Below are 11,507 nucleotides of genomic sequence, written 5' to 3' on the forward strand. Positions count from 1 at the left end.
ATCAGGTGATATGGATTTTTCAATTTAGTTTTCTTTTTTGTAACTGTTGTTTTGATTATTCCAAGACCTTAGAAATTCCATGTAAATTTTAGAATTACTTTGTCAATTTAAAAAATCTTGATGAGATTAAATTGAGCTTGCATTGGATCTATAGATCCATTTGAAGAGTTGACATTTTAATATCACTGTTTCAATCCATGAAGATCTGTATCCATTTATTTGTATTTTCTTAATTTCTGTTAGCAGTGTTGTTCCGTTTTCAGTGTAAAGATTTTACTTTTTTTCTAAATTAATTCCTAAGTGTTTATATTTTTGTTGCTATTATAAATAGCATTTCAAAATATAATTTTCTGATTGTTGCTAGTATACAGAAATATAATTAATTTTTGTATATTGACCTTGTATGCTATAATCTTACTAACTTCACTTACTAATTAGTTTTCTAAAAAATGGATTGCTTTTGATTTTCAGTGTAGATGGTGAACTCATCTGTAAATTAAGACTTTTACTTTATCCTTTTCAACTTGTATGCTTATATCTTTTTGTAGGTTAATTGTACCAAGACATTCTGTACTAGATTTAACAGAAGCAGCGAGAGAACCATTGCCTTCTTCCTGATCTTAGAGGCAAAGTGTTAATATATTAACATGTGCTGCATTTTTTCATAGATACCCTTTATTAAAAAAAAGAATTTCAATATATTAATAGAGCTGTATGTTTTTAATAGAAAGCCTTTACAAAATGAAGAATTTCCTTTCTATTAATAATTTTCTGAGTGTTTATCATACCAAATAATTGTTGTATACTTGTTGTGATGATCATTGGATTTATATTTGTGTTAATGTGGTAAACTACATTGATTGAATGGATTAATAATTGAATATTGAATTCCCCTCCCCCTTTTTTGGTACTAGGGATTGCACCCAGGGGCACTCAACTGAACTACATCCCTAGTCCTTATTTATTTTTTTATTTTGAGACAGGATCTTGTTAAGTTGCTTAGGGCCTCATTAAGTTGCTGAGGCTGGTCTTGAATTTGCGATTCTCCTGCCTCAGCCTCCAGAGTCTCTAGGATTACAGGTGTAAGCCATCATGCCTGGCATAGAATTTTTTTTTTTTTTATGTGTTTCTAGATTCAACTTACTAATACAGATGGGGTCATGTCTTGATAAATCCATCATAAGTTGAAAATGCATCTACTGTTTCTAACCTACTGACCATCCCTGATTAGTAACATAGTCCACTGCAGAATGTCCCATATCTCCCCTCACAATCATATGGCCGATTGGGAGCTGAGGTTCCTTACTGCTGCCCAGCATTACGGAAGACTATTGCACTATACCTTGTATTGCCAGCCCAGGAAAAGATCAAAATCCAGAATTCTAAGTATGGTTTCTACTGAATGCATAGCCTTTTTTTTTTGTACCATCACAAAATAAAAAAATATTAAGTCAAACTATCAGAGACCATCTATATTTTGTTGAAGATTTTGGCATTTGTAGGCATGAGGGATATTGGCCTGGATTTTCTTTTCCTAAAATGTCTTTGCTAGGTTTTGGTATCAGAGTAATCCTGGCCTGATAAAAAGAGTTGTGAAGTGTTCATTCCTCTTCTATTTTGTGAATTTCAGATTGTTATTTTTTTTCCTTAAATGTTTGATAGAATTTGTGTATATGTATATATATATATATAAAATTTGGATCTGGAGTTTTCATTGCAGCAAAATCTTTAAGTTACAGTTAAAATTGACATTCTTAGCTGGGTGTGGAAGCACATCCCTGTAATTCCAGTGACTCGGGAGGTGGACTCTGGAGGCTGAGGCAGGAGGATCACAAGTTCAAATCCAACCTTAGCAACTTAGTGAGGCCCTAAGCAACTTAGCAAGATCCTGCCTCTAAATAAAAATTTTAAAAGGGCTGGGGATGTGGCTCAGTGGTTAAACGCCTCTGGGTTCAATCCCTGGTACCAATAAATAAATAAATAAATAAATAATCAGTAACGTGATTCACAATCCAATTAAGTGTCATGAATTTGTTGAAGATGACCTGAAGGGCACATGGCATGTGTTCTTAGTTATGCTAAAAGCCAGTGGTACAACTGCTCCACCTGTGATTGGCTACCATGTTGTCCTGTTGAAAAAGCGTAAGAATATAAAAATAGTGATCAAAATTGAAAGAATATAAATAGGCATGGGTGCAGTAGCTCTGTCTCCAGGATAGGATGATGGTCTTTATGTAAAAAAATCTGGTAGATTCTGGCTCATTATATCCATTTGTCTATTAGAAGCTGTGTGAGATCAAAGGGCATTAGTGGAAGGAAGCAGATAAAAGTCCAGTTAAAATATTTTTGAACATTTAAAACATTTATTAAAAATTTTCCATTTAAAAAAAATGTGAAATAGAGTAAAATCTCCCCACCCATCTTACCCTTGGATTCATTTTCATCCACCCTTCCCACCAGAACCACACATACTTTGGCTATCTTTCAATTTCTTTATGATTATGAAAGTAATATTAACATATATTTATCTTTCCTCCTTTAGAATATTAAGGAAGTATATTATACATAATGTTCTTTGGTTTGTTTTTTTTTTTTTTTTTTTTTTTGATACCAGGGATTTGGTACCAGGAGTGTTTTTACCATTGATCACATCCCTCTCATTTTTTTTTTAATTTTATTTAAAGACAGGGTCTCACTGAGTTGCTTAGGGCCTTGCTGAGTTGCTGAAGCTGGCTTTGAACTTGTGATCCTCTTGCCTCAGCCTCCGGAATCACTGGGATTATAGGCGTGTGCTACTATATCTGGCTATAATGTTCTATATCCTACTTTTCTCCATTAAAAATATATTCTGGGTGCTTGCTTCCGTAGCACATATACTAAAATTGGAACAATACAGAGAAGATTAGCATGGTCCCTATGCAAGGATGACACACAAATTCATGAAGTACTCCATATTTAAGAAAAAAACATATACTATGTGTATATATATATATATATATATATATATATATATATATATATATTCTGGGGGCTGGGGTTGTGCTCAGTGGTGGAGTGCTTGCCTCACACATGTGAGGCACTGGGTTAGATCCTCAGCACTACATAAAATAAATAAAGGTATTGCATTTATCTACATCTAAAGAAAAAGTATACATATTTTTTTCCTGGAATTTTGTCTAGTTGTATATTTTCCCTTGTATGGATTACTGTGCATCATAATTTATATAGCCAATCCTCTATTGATGGACATTTAGATTTTAAAATTCCTTTCCTTTTCAAATTAATGCTGTGATGAATAGCTTTGTACATATATTATTTAATCTGTAGGTTAAATTCCCATAGATGGGACTGCTAGATGAAATAGTATTTGAATTTGTAAGTTGTTAGATGTTGCTAAATTGATCTCCATTGGCAAACCCAAATATTTCAAAGGTATTCATTTTAAAAGTCCTTTACAGCATTCAACTTGCTATAAAGATTTTTCTTCACTAGATCAGAGGAAGGAGGAAGAGGTAACATTTTTGAGATCATTTTCATAAGCAAATTCAAAATTATTTACTAAATAAAAGAAGGAAATAAAAGCAAATTGTTTTACTATGTATCATGTGTCATCCTTGATTATTTATGTAGATGAATCCTCCCTACCATTCTGAACTTGGTTTCATTGTTCTTACTCAAAGATGCAAAGAAAAGTCTCAGAAAGATTAAATTAAATATTCTATCTAAGGTTTTTGCTAAAGTTTGCTCTACAGAATCCAAAAGCTTTTTTCTTCTTTCTTAAGGGGAAAGACATGTCTCTAGCTGCAGATATGCTCATATGAGCAGTGGTAGTCAATACATCTTGTCCTTGATTCTTGTGTTAGAATGAACAGCCAGGATGATATATGCTGACCATCAAGTTCTGATTCACCCAAAACTTAACTAACCTGTGAGACTCACTGTCAGAAGATGGAATCAAGTTAAATTCTCTGGAATAGAGATTTTTCATAGTTTTGTAGAATATCTTATCTAATAATAGCATTTTCTGTTACACAATCTAAGATAAGGCAATCAGATCATTTGCTTGAGGATATAAATTAATTGCTGGCAGAAGTCAGTCAAAAGAAAGAATATATGTTTTGACTGGAGTCCAGTGAGCAGAAAGACTTAATTCATGCAAGCTACTGCTTTCTAGATAACCCAAGGCAAAGAATAACCAGCCCTATTTCAGAACTCCATCTGCAAAATGGAGAGGTTCTATTAGAGACAACATTGATCACTAACAGTATACTTGGCATAAAATTAGTTATGATTTCTGATGCTGTATGAATAATGTATTTGGTTAAAAAATACCAACTTTGTAACCAAATAGACTTGACTTAGAACACATTTCTTTGTATTGAGTATGTGACCTTGGGAACTTCAATTTTTTTTTTTTAAGTCTTGCTTTTATCTGAAAAAGTAAGGATATCAGTGATAACCACTCATAGGTTTGTAGTGAAAATTAAATGAATCCATATGAATAAAATGCTTAGCACTGAGCCTGGGAACATAGTATATACTCATTAAATAGTAGTTGCTAGTCATGGTTGGACTCTTTTCCTATCTGAAGATCTCTTTAGTAGTGGCTATTGGGGCTGATTTCTGTACTGTGAGAAACAACTTTGTGTGTTTAATATGGCTTCATGCTCAGCTAAATCAAAACAGAGGTAAAGCTCCACCTGACCTTGTCGGCGATTAGCTTTTGCCTTTTCATGCGTGAGATTTGATTATCTTTATCATTGTCTTAGCTTGTGTTACCTACACATCATAAAATTATCCCAGCCTTTTAATATCCTGTCACAAACATTTATCTTTTTGACCTTCAGTGGAATTGTAGTAGGATTGCCTGCTGTTGAATACATCTATCCATCTCATGTAATGTGAATTTGCCCGTGTTCAAGTTTAATATTTACACCATGGCCACTTAGGTGCCATGAGCTTTGATTCATCCTTGCCACTAGATGGCACTATAATAGAACACATTTGTTATAGTTATCCTTTCCTGTCTAGGAAGACATGCCACAGAAACAGGAGCTGAGGAATGGCCCATGTGAAACTGAAGAAGAGAGGGCTTTGGAATAGGGATATTTTATAAGTGGGAGAATTTAGTTTGGGTTCCTCCAAAAGTTGGTCTTGGAAGTAGTCATAAGAGAACAGGAATAATGAGATTGAAGAGGAACAAAGGAGAAACATAAGTCTGACACTTTAACTTGCTGTGGGCAATAAGACTCAATTCTGTTGGAACTTACTAAGTAGCACATAGACTGCCCCCTCTCCCAGTCTTCAGCACAATGGCTGGGAGGCAGGAATGCATATCCATGAGCTCTTGTCCATTGGTCAAGATTGGACTCTGTTCTTTCTCTCCATATATGTATGGGTTAAGAGAATTCTTTCAAGTTCCCAAGACAGGCATGGGGCAGAAAGTAAAGATATTCAGTAGGGACTAGAGGTGAGTTCTTATCATTTGAAGCAAATCTAAGACTATCGTGAATTACTACTCCAATCTGGTCAAAATCAAATGTAAGGCTAGGTGGATATGACTCGGGGCACCAGATGTGTCTGCTGCAGCTACCTAATAAATCATGTACTCGGTAAATTCTTCCAGTTGTAATAAACAAAGAATTCTAATGAACCATCTGCATCTCCAAATCCTTGGAGGCTACCTAATAGGTAGCCTAACAAATGCTCAGTGAATAAAAATCTAAATGGCTATTACATGAAATTCAGAAGAAGGAAATATCTTGCCCTTTAGATCTTAGTATGAAAGAGTTTCCAAATCCTTTAATTCTTATGTACTAGGGTATAGAAGCAGGAGGTATTTGTTGCTGTAGGAACAGGAGTTTGCTATAGGAAAACTATGTATTGGGGAGTATGTAAAGGAGAAATTGTATTGTAGTTGGAGTCTGGAGAATTTGGGATATACCTATGATGTTGGATATATCTTTTAGGTTACCTTAAGATAACTTTTGGGACCTCTGTGTCTTTATTGAGAGAAGATAGCTATTTATCCATCTATCTCCATATATAATCTCTAATCATCCTTAAAGTTTCTTCTAGCCCTAAGATATTATGAAAATTATATATGTAGAAGAATATTTGACTTTTGTGAATGGCTTTTTGTACTCAAATGTATATTTACATTTGCATGCATGACATGATAAGTTTGTAGACATTGGAATTGATTTAAAGATGAGCAAATCTTGATTTATTTTTAAATAGAAGTTTCTTTGGTTTCCAACAAATAGTATGTCAGATATGCAAGTAAACAGAAGAAATATTAATATTAAGATATGCATATGTACTATAAATTAAATCTTTTTCTTCTGCATATTGTTTAGTCAAGTGAAATTTTTATTCTGAAAAATGGAGTAATTAGTCAGGCAAAGATTAAACAGGAAGCAGAGATCTAGAACTTGCAGCAATATCACTAGGATGAAGAGATCAAATTTGAACTTCAGGGCTAGTGAAGGAGACAGAACTTACAGGGAGTCAAGATCCTGAAGAGGAGTGCTCTTAAAATTCCTTACAAAATTTCTCTTCAAGGCATTAGCTAATTCCTGAACCATGCATGAATGGAGTAAAAGGCTAAGAAATCCAGAAAAAAAATAAAAAAATGTTAAGAGGCTAAAAAGCTTATCAGAGCTTTTGGCAGTCTGGGGAAAAAACAAACAAGCAAGAATATAATTTAGAACCTGCCAAAAGTAAAATTTCCCGGCTTTTAGTTGACACTTCTGAAGTGTTGTAGCTGATGGTAGGGATAAATCAGTAATAGATCAGCTTTCACAAAGTCTTAACAATAGGCTTCCATTGCTGGGTGCAGTGGTGCATGCCTGTAATCTCAGAGGCTCGGGAGGCTAAGGCAGGAGGATCCTTAGCCAGCCTCAAAATAGCGAGGCACTAGGCAACTTAGGGAGACTCTGACTCTAAGTAAAATACAAAAAAAAAAAAAAAAGGGTGGGGATGTGGCTCAGTGGTTGAGTAACCCTGAGTTCAATCACAGTTCCCTCCCCATAAAAGACTTCCATTATTTTAATTCCTGATTCTACCAGGGTTTCCTGTTTTTCAGGCAGAGGAGAGTAACATCTTCTCTGAAGAAATATAAGATCATCCAGAATCTCTGCCACCTCTCATGCATAATGTCAGTGCTCAATCGAAAAGACTGTGTGTGCCAGGAAATAGGACCAAGTGACAAAAGCTAACAGGAAAACAAAACAAAACAAAACAAAACAAAACGAAATAGCTGGTATAGATTTGGGGGTTAACAGAAATATAATCTTAAATATAATCAGTAGGTTAAAGAAAGTAGATTAAAAACAAAAGAATGTCATCAAAACATTAGAATGTATAAAAACACCATTAAATGGAAATTCTATAGGAGAAAAAAACAAGAAGTCAAAATATAACTGCAGATGAGACAACAGAATAGAATTAGGGAGCTGAAAATAGAGATTTGAGAAACTGGAAGTTGGTAAGTAGCAAATATTATATTTGAAGTTCAGAGAAGAAAAATGAATGGAAAATATAGATAATATCATATAAAACTTGATAAAAAATGTAGTAAGGGTAATCAATGTTTAATTGAAGTTCTAGAAGAAGAGGAGAGAGGAAATAAAACAGGAGAAATTTGAAAATATACTGGCAAAATAATTTTTGGACCTGATCAAGGATATCAGACTGAAGAGTCATGAAGCTCTATAAACCCTGAACAGGTTAAAAAATAAAATATCCTAAATATAAAATAAGGGGCCGGGATTGTGGCTCAGTGGTAGAGTGATTGCTTAGCATCTGTGAGACACTAGGTTCAATCCTCGGTACCCCATAAAAATAAATGAATAAAATAAAGGTCCAACAACAACAACAAAAATTTTTAATACATAAAATAAAATAAAGCCAAGTCCAGATACAAATAAGAAGAGAAATAAACAAATCCATAATCTTTATAGTGAGAGGTTTTTTTAAAAATTTCATTTTATTTTACCTTTAGGGATGGAGTCTAAGGCCTCACACATGAAGCACTGTGCCACTGAACTACAACCCCAGCTCCATAGTGAGAGATTTTTAACATATCTTTCTTGTCAAAAATTCAGTAAAGTGGGACTGGGGTTGTGGCTCAGAGGTGGAGCGCTCACCTAGGACGTTTGAGGCCCTGGGTTTGATCCTCAGCACCACATAAAAATAAACAAATAAAACAAAGGTTAAAAAAAAACTCAGTAAAGCATATAATATTTGAGAAATACAGTGAGCAAATGTGTGTATGTGTGGGGGTATATAATACTGTATCAATCAATGCAAAACATTCCACATTCTTTTTTATGGACACATAGAACATTTATTAAAATAAACTATATGCTGGGTCATAAGGCAAGTGTTGACAAATGTCAAAGGATTAAAATCATATGGAGTATATTCCTTGATGATACAGAAGATAAATAGTACATGTATATGACCAATGCGAGGTCCATATCTTCAGTTCATTAAAACCATATATCAAAAAGTAATGATGTCCAGTTTTCACTGGATTTAATGACTCACTTCCATGAAATAGTGTATGGAAAGTGAAACATAATGACTTTCCAGAGGAGCAGGAGCCTGATTAAACATCACCTTAACCAAGAACATAACATCATCAGGATGATTTATATGGCTATTCGGTAACCCTGATGGGATAGGATGAAAAGGGCCCTCAGGCTGTGTGTGGTGTTCTTTACTAAACCTGTAATTCCCATCTAATCACATGCTCCCATTCAAATTGAGGGGCTGTGTCAGTCAGCTTTACATAGCTGTGACCAAAATACCCAAGACCAAGTAAGAGGAGAGAAAGTTTATTTCAGGCTCACAGTTTCAGAGCTTCAGTCCAAGGTCAGCGGGCTCCATTGCTCTGGACCTGAAGTGAGACAGAATAGAGGGGCAGAGGAAAGCTCTTGAGCTCATGGCTACCAGGAAGGACAGGGGTGGGGAGAGAAAGAACCCACAAATAAGTCACCAGAGAAATATAACCCCATGGGCATGCTACCCCCATCACCTACTTCCTCCAGCCTACAGTTACCACCCAGTTAGTCCATTAGAATCATTAATCCATCAAATGGATTAATCCATCAAATGAATTAATCCAGTAATTAGTTCACAGCCCTCATAATCTAATCTCTTCACCTCTGAACATTCCTACTCTAACAAGAAATTTCAGGGTCTATCTCATATCTAAACCATAATAGGGACATTCTATAAATTCTATCAGGGATATTCTATCTGGCTAATGCGAATAATTTTTTAAATTGTCAAGGTCATAAAAAACAAGGAAAAAAACTGAGTTGTTCTTGACCAGAGGAGACTAAGAAGGAATATTGACTAAATGCAATGCACTATTCTAATTTGAATTACATAAGTGAAGAAGAATATTGTAGTGGAAAAATGAGAAAAATCCAAATCAAGCCTGAAGTTTGGTTACTAATGTGTAACAATGTAGGTTTCTAAATTTTAACAAAGGTGCCATAATATAAAACATTCAATAGAAGTGCATGAGGGGTATGCAGGAATGCCCTGCATACCTGTAAGTCTAAAATATTCCCCTAAAACATTTATTAAAAATAAAAATGAAAGAAAGATAGGTAGTTCAAATGAGAAATGGGCAAAAATACTTGAGAGGAATATTTAAAAAAGATATTTAAATGCACAGTATAGATAAGGAAAGAAGTTTAACTTCATTGATTATGAGAAAAATGCAAAGTAAAACTTTAACACATCATCACTGTAGATGCTCCATCATAGCTAAAATGGAAAAGATAGAGAATACCAAGATTGCTAATCTGATGATGTCAAAAGATCTAAACCCATATACTGCTGATGGGAGTATAAATTGATAAAATTATTGCATTAAAATTCAGGGGTTAGCTGGGTACATGCCTGACATCACAGCAGCTCAGGAGGCTGAGTCAGGAGGATCAAAAGTTCAAGAGCAGTCTCAGCAACTTACTGAGGCCCTAAGCAACTTAGTGAAACTCTTTCTCTAAAAAAATAAATAAATAAATAAATAAATAAATAAAAGGGACAGGTGTGGTGGCGCAGCCTGTCATTCCAGCAGCTCAGGAGGCTGAGTCAGGAGGATCATGAGTTCAAAGCCAACCTCAGCAAAAGCGAGGTACTAAGTAATGCAATGAGACTCTGTTTCTAAATAAAAATACAAAACTAGGGTTGGGTATGTGGCTTAGTGGTCAAGTACCCCTGAATTCAATTCTCAGCACCACCCCCACTCCCCATAAAAGGAACAGGGATGTGGCTTCATGGTTTCATCCCTGGGTTCAATAGCTGATATTAAAAAAAAAAAAAATTAGATGGTAGTGTTAACTAAAACTAGACACTTGCCTAACTTACTACCCAGCAATTCTGCTGTAAGTACACATTTGCTACTAATCATGGACAAAATATTCAGTTACTTTATGTATTATAGCCTCCAACGGAGGAAACAACCCAAATGTCTATAAATAGATCCTTGTGACCAGGCATATGATAGAATACTCTATGTTGATTAAAAAAAAAAAGAAGAAGAAGAACAGAAAAGAAACTATTGCTACAAACAATATGTATAGATGAATCTCAGACATAAAGACATAAAGATGAGAGGGAAATCTGGACAGAAAACAGCATATACTTTTATCGTTTCATTTACTTGAAATTTGAAAGTGATGAAACTAATGGGTGGTGATAAGGTAGATGGGACAGGTAGTGACTGGGAGGGGCATGAGGGGGCCAGCGGTCACTCTGGTGGTGTTCTGTATGTCCATCTCCTCTGTGGGACAGGAGTACATTCGCCATGTCAGAATTCCCAGAGCGTGTGCCTGAAGACTGTGCACTTAACTGTGCGAACATCAGAGATCCATGAAAGAGTCAAAAGCACAGGTCTTCTAGAAACTTGGATTTTAATATCAAAACATGTTTCCACCCTGATTTATAATGCAAACTATAGTTAATTAGTATATGTGTATTCTTTAAAAATCAAATAGCGATATAGAATGTTCTTATTAGAAAACATCTGCACAATACTTTGATAACTAATTAATTGGTTCTCTGTGCTTTGGGATTTATTTTATTCACTGCATGAAGGGATCCAGGGAGACCAGTTACAATTATCATACCAACTAAGACCAAATTAGGCAATAGACTCTCCTGATGTTCTAATATTTTGAAATGTAGAGAGGACTGTTTGAATACCTAATAAGGCTTTTATGAAATTTGGGGACATCATAAGCATAGCAGGTTAAGAATACACTTTTATAAAAATGTATTCTGTTTTAAAAATTTGTCACAGCTGTAAAAGATAGTTGGTATCCTCCCATTTCACGGATGGAGAAATGGACAAGTTGCCTTGTTCATTCATAGAAGGGCCATGATTCAAACTGACTCGAATCCATGCTTGGATTCACACTTATCCACAGCAGTGGTTTTTCAAAGTATGAGTGACGAGCCACATACTTCAAATCATGTCAAGTATA

At 34.9% G+C, this 11,507-nt stretch overlaps 1 non-coding gene across 1 annotated transcript; it reads left to right on the forward strand.

The window, feature by feature from the left end:
• Window positions 1–2,852: 2,852 nt before the first annotated feature.
• On the forward strand, window positions 2,853–2,959 carry LOC143384483 (U6 spliceosomal RNA). The gene has a single exon (XR_013089341.1). It is a non-coding gene; the product is annotated as a U6 spliceosomal RNA (small nuclear RNA).
• Window positions 2,960–11,507: the final 8,548 nt, after the last annotated feature.

Source organism: Callospermophilus lateralis, chromosome 1 (assembly GCF_048772815.1).
Source record: "Callospermophilus lateralis isolate mCalLat2 chromosome 1, mCalLat2.hap1, whole genome shotgun sequence".
Lineage (NCBI taxonomy): Eukaryota > Metazoa > Chordata > Mammalia > Rodentia > Sciuridae > Callospermophilus > Callospermophilus lateralis.